Below are 7,500 nucleotides of genomic sequence, written 5' to 3'. Positions count from 1 at the left end.
AACAGAAGACAAGAGGAAATGTAGAGAGGAAGAGGATTAAGGGACGCCGATTGTTAAAAAATAAGGATAACGAGAGGGATGAGAAAGGATGAAGAGCAATAATTGCTCGGGAGGAGAGAAGGGTGGAATATGCGGGTTGGAGTGGATGTTGGGGGAAGTGGGTGACGTTAAATGGGTGTGGGAATGGTATGGTTACCGGAGTCGTGTCAAGGAATGGTGGGTTTGCGGTTGCAAAATTAGGAGTGGTGAAGAGTGGGTGTGCGAGAGATAAGGCCAATATGTGCATATAGGTAGGGTGGAGGGCAGAGTGGGCGAGTGTGGGTGGAGGCAGAGAGGGTGTGTGGAGGTGGAGGAAGAGTGGAGGTGCAGGCATAGTGGAGATGGAGGGAGAAATTATATACGGAAGATATGGGAAAAGGAGTGAACTCTCGGATTACATTACGGAAGAGTGGGTAGTTAAGGGCGGCATGGCGGGGAGGGAGATGTGGGTGTACGGGGTAGGAGTGCAGAGGAAGGAGGAGGAGGGAGGGGGAAGGAGGAGAGAGCCTAGTTAGTGGTGCTAGTTGTGTAGTAGGGAAGGTGGGAGCTAGCCTCCTGACAACAAGTATTTCACCAATTATGAAACCAAATTCTCCACCTCCCTCCCTTCCCCTGTTGACCTGGCCAACAGAGAGAACCCACGACCACGACATGGGCTGGTCCATGGAGGGTGAGGGAAGGGAGCAGGTGTTCCTACATCCTGCCTAGGGCTGTGAAAGCGGCTGCTCACATAAGCTAAAGAACTCTCAGGCTACAACAAGCAATGCAACACTTCCTTCACGGCAAAACACAATGTTTCATCAGATATTTTCTGAAAAAAAAAAGCACACACACTGGGGATCCTCTCCTTCCTGAAATAATATCGGGGAAAGGGGAAGGAAATTAGTCTTCAGTTTACATGCTTATAAGATTTCAAATTAAATTGGTAATATTACATTAACAAATTTATGCTAAAATAATGATTACATTTAAATTTTGTGCACACAAACACACCCGTTAACAAAATAAGTGGCTGGAAAATATAAAATAACATAATTTTGGGGGGACGAAACAGCTTTAGATGTACTATATAATATATACAAAATGTTTCATTCTGTTGGTCAGGTAGGTTAACCATATTTTTTAAAGGAGGTGGACCGTTGAACCAGAGGAAGGTCTCGGTCAGATATGACTAAAGACCCGCGTCAGGAAACACTTGTCCTGTTTCCTGATAAACCTTACCTAACATAACCTGCTGGTCAGGTGGACGAAAACGGCGCCAGGCAGTAAGTTTGGACTCTCAACTTAGTGCTCATGTGCACCTGTCGTGACTGAAGATTCAGTCGTCGCTATAGTTACACCTGGATAAACTAGGTGTGTTTCGGTCGCTGCCCGATTCAAGAAAGATATCCCTGTGTCCAATAGGCCCATCCCCTTCTACATCAATGCACGCAAGATAAACAGTACTGAATGTAGCATAAGTTGGAATGCAGCTAAATATCAGTTGACAGTTTGAAACCAATCCGAAGAAGCATTCAAAAGTTATCAAATGGAAACTAATAACCCGATTTCCAAAATCAATCCAAATTTTTCTCTAAAGAAGAGGAATACTCTAGATATTGCACAGAAATTTAATTTAATAATATTGACAATGCTAAACTTACACTGCCCAAAATCAATACTAAGCTTCCTTTGAGGAAAAAACACAAACACTGAAAGTTTAAAGCTGAGTAGAAGATGCACTCTCGAGTTATCGTACAAAATTCAAGAATTCAAAGTTTTTTTCCTAACTAGGTTAGTAAATCCGTAAATTTACACCTACACAGAATAAACCTGAAAGGTAAGTTCTGTTTCATACGATCCATCAACCATTAAAGATTGAAGCCATTTGACGAGGTACACTCAAAGTTATTTCACAGAAACAATGCCCTGTCATTTTAAAAATATTAGCAAATTGGCACCTACACACTTCAATGGTGTATCCTACTTCCGTGTCAAAAATTTAAAGTCGACCAGAAGAGGCTTTATCAAGATATCGCAAAAAACCACAATCAGTAATAATCCATTAAATACCGACCAGAGAACACCTGCGCATGTCAATAGTTCCCTGAATATTTTTCCATCGTTGTGAGTCACTGCGTTGAAAATGTGAAGCCAGTTAGATAATTTATTCTCAACATATGAATAAAAACCTTGAAGGAAGATCACTATACCTTAGTTATGTTGAAAACGGTATAAAATACCAACAAGCTGAAGATTAAAACACTTGTACAACAGCTGGATATCTTTTTTGTTGAAACGTTTCGCCTGCACAGTAGGCTTCTTCAGTCAGATACAAAGGGAATAGTGGTGGTGAAATAAAGATGTAATCAGTCCGTCAACCTTGGAGAAAAAGTATTTGAGGTGGTCAGTCCCTTAGCTCTATGAAGCTGAATTCTTCTCCAGGCTAAGGGACTGAACACCTCAAATACTTTTTCTCCAAGGTTGATGGACTGATTACATCATCTTTATTTCGTTACTACTGCTCCCTTTGTATCTGACTGAAGAAGTCTACCGTGTAGGCGAAACGTTTCAACAATAAATATACCCAACTGTTGTATACATGTTCTATACATGTTCAACCATATCTTATGACCGACGCTGGAATAAACCCTTACGGAAATGTTATAGTTAAGAGTTCACTAAACTCACGAAGCTTCTTAAAAAACTATAAAAACGCGTTTTCAATATCTCCCATTTTCTTTTCTCAATTGTACTGTTTCAAATTCTCTACACCTCTTGCTTTAAGAAACTGGAATTTGCATGCCTTTCAGGAGGTAACAGAGTGGACAACTGAGAGGTTGTGGTAAACTTGTTCAATAACAATGCAGTATTTCTAATAGGTAAGACAGATTAGGCATTCACAAATTATCGCATAACCAATATTTCAGTTTTCACAATTTCTTAAGTAAAAATAGTAATCTGGCAGGTATATATATTCTAGCAACAATCCGAAACTTCTAACCAGACTACACCAGTGTTGAAATTTTGAAACCAATCAGAAAAGGCTTTTTCAAATTACTGCACCGAAATTCCGTCTGGGAACTGTCATGCAACTTTTACATGTCGACTGTTGCATGAGCCTTCTCCTGGTTACAGTACATCAGCGTTAAAATTTTGTATCAAGTCCAAGGAGGCATTTTTTATTTATAAACGAAAACCTGGTCATGGACCGGGCCAAGGGGGGCGTTGACCCCCCGGAACAGCCTCCAGATAAGAAAAGTAATTCAAGCAATCAATTAAAGATACCATACAGAAGTAACTAGCATAGATGCTACACAGAGCTTACACCATTCCACAACTAACTTACAATATGAAGATATTTCAGTCTGCTAGGAACCATTAGCAAATCACGACTGGGAGGAAACGAGACAAATTAAAAAAAAAAAACAAAAAAAAAACAGAAGAGTTTAGGTGAAGATGATGGGAGACAGACAAACCAAGGAAAGCCAGGCTAATTCTGAAGATGAGAATATTGGACAATGTACTGGGAAAAGGAAGCATTAACAGAAACAAAGCTGGGATTGAGACTCATATTAGAAATGTTGCATATAAGAGCCGATTTCACAAGTCTGTGGAGATTAGGAAACGAATATTTGGCAGAGAATCAGCTTCTAAGATGTCTAGGTCTCTAACAAAACAAAAAAAGAGGGTTATTGTCAATCACACAAGCACAAATCACAAAAATATTTAATAGCAACCCGTTACTGACTTTCGGTCGGTAAATTCCTGCATATCAAATCAATTAAGCTACTAGGACAGAGCCACAGAAATTATTAAAGAACTAAAGAGATATAAGGATTGAATCATTTATTATCTACAGTTTCTACAGTTTTCAACGCTTGCCTAACCAACAGGCATGACCTACTTCCACTTATGGGCTCTGCCCACTTGTGACACCGTCCCCAAACTTCTTCACCTCGCCTGTCTCCAGTATATAACTTTCCATCTTCAGGTATTTACTTTACATTCAGCAAGGCTTAGGAACTGAACACCTGTTAAGGCAAAGAGACTGATCATCACAAACTACCTCACGACTTCCATCGTCTATAATAATTATTCTCTGTAATGAAATGATAAAGCCACTGGTGGGCGAAACGTCCCCACAACAAAGATAGATCCCAAAGTGTTATACAAGTCTCTTCTTCATCAACACGACAAAAGAAGTGATCGGTGTACTACTGAGTTTGATGTAACAAGTAACCGGACCGGACAATATATTACCTTGGATGCTGAAAGCTGAACCACTAAGTGAACCAATATTCCAGTAACAAAGATCTTCAACCAATCTCTCTAAACACTGTGACTGCCAGAAAATGGAAAAAGGCAGATGCGGTTCCCATATATTAAAAAGAGAGACAGACAAAAGACAGTAAATGCAGACCAGTATCTCTTAACAGGCGTGCAACCAAAAGTTCCGGAGAAGACTGTATAAACAAGCATATTGGAACACTTGGAGAGAAATTTATTTGTAGAAAACCAGCACGAATTCAGGGATAAAAAAAAATCCTGTCTTACGAAATTGCTAGTGTTCTGTGAGCCACAGATTAAAAAATGAAAGACAGAGTTCGGCGGATTACATCTTGGAATGCAACTACTCATTTGACAACGTACCACATCAGAGATTAATCCAGAAATTACAACAAGCAAAGTTAAAAACAGCGTGCTAAAGTGGGTCAGGAATTACCTGAATGACAGAAGGCGAGAATAACAGTAAGGGATGAGATTTCGGAATGGGAGAGAGTAACGAGTGGGGTTCCATAAGGATCAGAATTAGGAACACTACTATTCCTAATATACTAGAACGATCTACCATCAGCATTTGCTGATACTGTAAAACTAATGAGAAGGATACGAACAGAAACAGTGATCAACTCTAGGGAGATGTCAGCAGATTGTAGATAAGATCAATAAAGTGGCTTATAGAGTTTAACCCATACTAATTCAAGGTCGTACGATTTGAAGGCGAGGGCAGACCAGACTAGACACAGTGCAGTGTGGTCGGAGAGAAACTGCAAATATCTGAGAGCGAAAAAATATCTGGGAGTAAATATAATGCTAAGCCTATTGCCAGAATTACACACAAACCATATAACGTCGGAGGCATATGTAAGATTAACAAACCTCAGAATAGTATTCAGGAATTTGAACAAAAATTTCTTAAAAAACCTTATATACGATGTATGTCAGGGCAATCATTGAGTACTCGGCCCCAGCATGGAGCCCACACCAAGTCAAGCATGTACAGAAGCTCAAAAACGTCCAAATGTTTGCAACCAGACTAGTACTAGAACTAGGAAGAATGCACGATGAGTAATAATTGAAGGAACTGAACCTGACGACCTTAGAGGAATTGATAGGGAAATATGGATAGACTGAGTTAAAAGGACCATGCTCAAGGGACACAAGTGAAAGCTGAAAACACAGATGAGCCATAGGGATGTAAGGCAGTATTTGTTATTTGTTTAGTTTCAGGCTGGCTGAAAAGTGGAACGACTTGGGTGAAGCAGTGGCGGAGGCAATCTGAATACACGGCTTAGAGAATAGATATGATAAAGCCCAAGAGGCCAGAAATTAGTGAGGCCAGTCAACGGAAGCAAGGCCAGGCGCCGTCCCTCGACCCTGGCAAACACAACTTTGTGAGTGCACACAGACAGCAGCTGGGAGGCACCTGTTGTAAACTCTTTCATGTGAACAAATTCCCTAACTTTGCCCCAGGAGCGTGGCCTCACAACACTAAATTATGATGTCTTCCACAACACCAGCTGCGCTCCATGTTTGTCATTTGAATTCTACTCCCTCTGGAGGCTCCCCCAGTGTTACCCTCTCACCCCCTCTCTTAAATGCAAAGGACTATGATAAGGTAAACTGTTGGAAATTGTCTGGTGGGATTTTTTTAACACATCGGCCGTTTCCCACCAGGCAGGGTGATCCCCCGAAAAAAGAAGAAATCCTTTCATCATCACTCATTCCATCACTATCTTGCCAGAGGCGCGCCGATACTACAGTTCAAAACTGCAACATATAAAACAATGACATGAACCCAACAGTCAACCTCCGTATTTTGGTACGTTGAACAAAGCATTGTTATGATGTAGTAAGGTAATATTACCGTAATGACAGAGTTTTCAAACGGGGTACGCTAAGTACAAGACTTGTAGGGCGCTTTAGACACGATCTGAGAGCACTATGTCAGCATCCAAGACGCTACATCCATCTAATAGATGTAAGAAATACTGCTGGATCGAAGGCAGAAGTTTTCAATCGAAAAAAATAGACTAGTGCCTGCAAACCTGTCAGCTGAATCAGAATTTGGAAGATACAGTACATACTATGCTCAGTAATAATTAAACATGGAGACAGAAACTAGGGAGATTGATTGATCGATCGATCGCCTTCTGGGATCCTCTTCAGCAGATCCCAGAAGAGGATCGAAATATACAGATCACTCTCCTGAGTTTCTCTCTCCATGTGGGTTATTACTGAGCACTGACAAGTGTTCGTTACACTTTAGTTATTCATACAGTACATAAGCTGCTGGCAACAACAGCCCCATTGACCAGGAAATCAAAAAGTTAAGTCTGGCCCCTGGAGAATCTAAGTCCCTGGTAATAGCCGTGCTCACTACAACTGTTATTATGGGGGAGCGCTAAACCCGTAGGAATTATACAGCGCCTGTGCGGGGAGGACGGAAGGCATTCAGGAAACTGAAGCACAGATTCAATTCCCTAGATCAAGAGCCCCTCACCAGCGTCAAGGAATCTCCCTTAATTAAGGGGTCATCACTATAACTGTCCAACATATACAATTATTAATGCAATTCTGAGTCGAGAAAGGGACAGTTATTATCTAAGGAACTACTAGAGTTAACACTACGTCATGGTGCTAACAAGACAGTGCTTGCCCCGTGTGCTACTCCTACTGCCAGCTGTCAGTCAGCTGCAAGCTTGAGTTTGAACCGGTAACTAAATAAATGATGCCAAGCTTAGTAGTCGTTCCTTCAGATTTATTTCTCTTCACCTGCCTGGATCACATCAGCAGTGACAGGTGTCACTTCATCTGCCTGGATCACATCAGCAGTGACAGGTGTCACTTCACCTGTGTGATCACATCAGCAGTGACAGGTGTCACTTCACCTGTGTGATCACATCAGCAGTGACAGGTGTCACTTCACCTGTGTGATCACATCAGCAGTGACAGGTGTCACTTATCAGCAGTGACAGGTGTCACTTCACCTGCCTGGATCACATCAGCAATGACAGGTGTCACTTCACCTGCCTGGATCACATCAGCAGTGACAGGTGTCACTTCACCTGCCTGGATCACATCAGCAGTGACAGGTGTCACTTCATCTGCCTGGATCACATCAGCAGTGACAGGTGTCACTTCACCTGCCTGGATCACATCAGCAGTGACAGGTGTCACTTCACCTGCCTGGATCAC

The 7,500-nt window shown here is 41.6% G+C and overlaps 1 protein-coding gene across 9 annotated transcripts in view; it reads right to left on the bottom strand.

Annotated features, from left to right (window-relative positions):
- Window positions 1–7,500, bottom strand: part of LOC128699015 (cubilin) — a 421,279-nt gene that overhangs the window by 193,426 nt on the left and 220,353 nt on the right. The gene's annotated exons all lie outside the window — the stretch shown is intronic.

The sequence above is a fragment of the Cherax quadricarinatus genome, chromosome 31 (assembly GCF_038502225.1).
Source record: "Cherax quadricarinatus isolate ZL_2023a chromosome 31, ASM3850222v1, whole genome shotgun sequence".
Classification (NCBI taxonomy): Eukaryota; Metazoa; Arthropoda; class Malacostraca; order Decapoda; family Parastacidae; genus Cherax; species Cherax quadricarinatus.
This window is presented reverse-complemented; position numbering and strand designations above follow the sequence as displayed.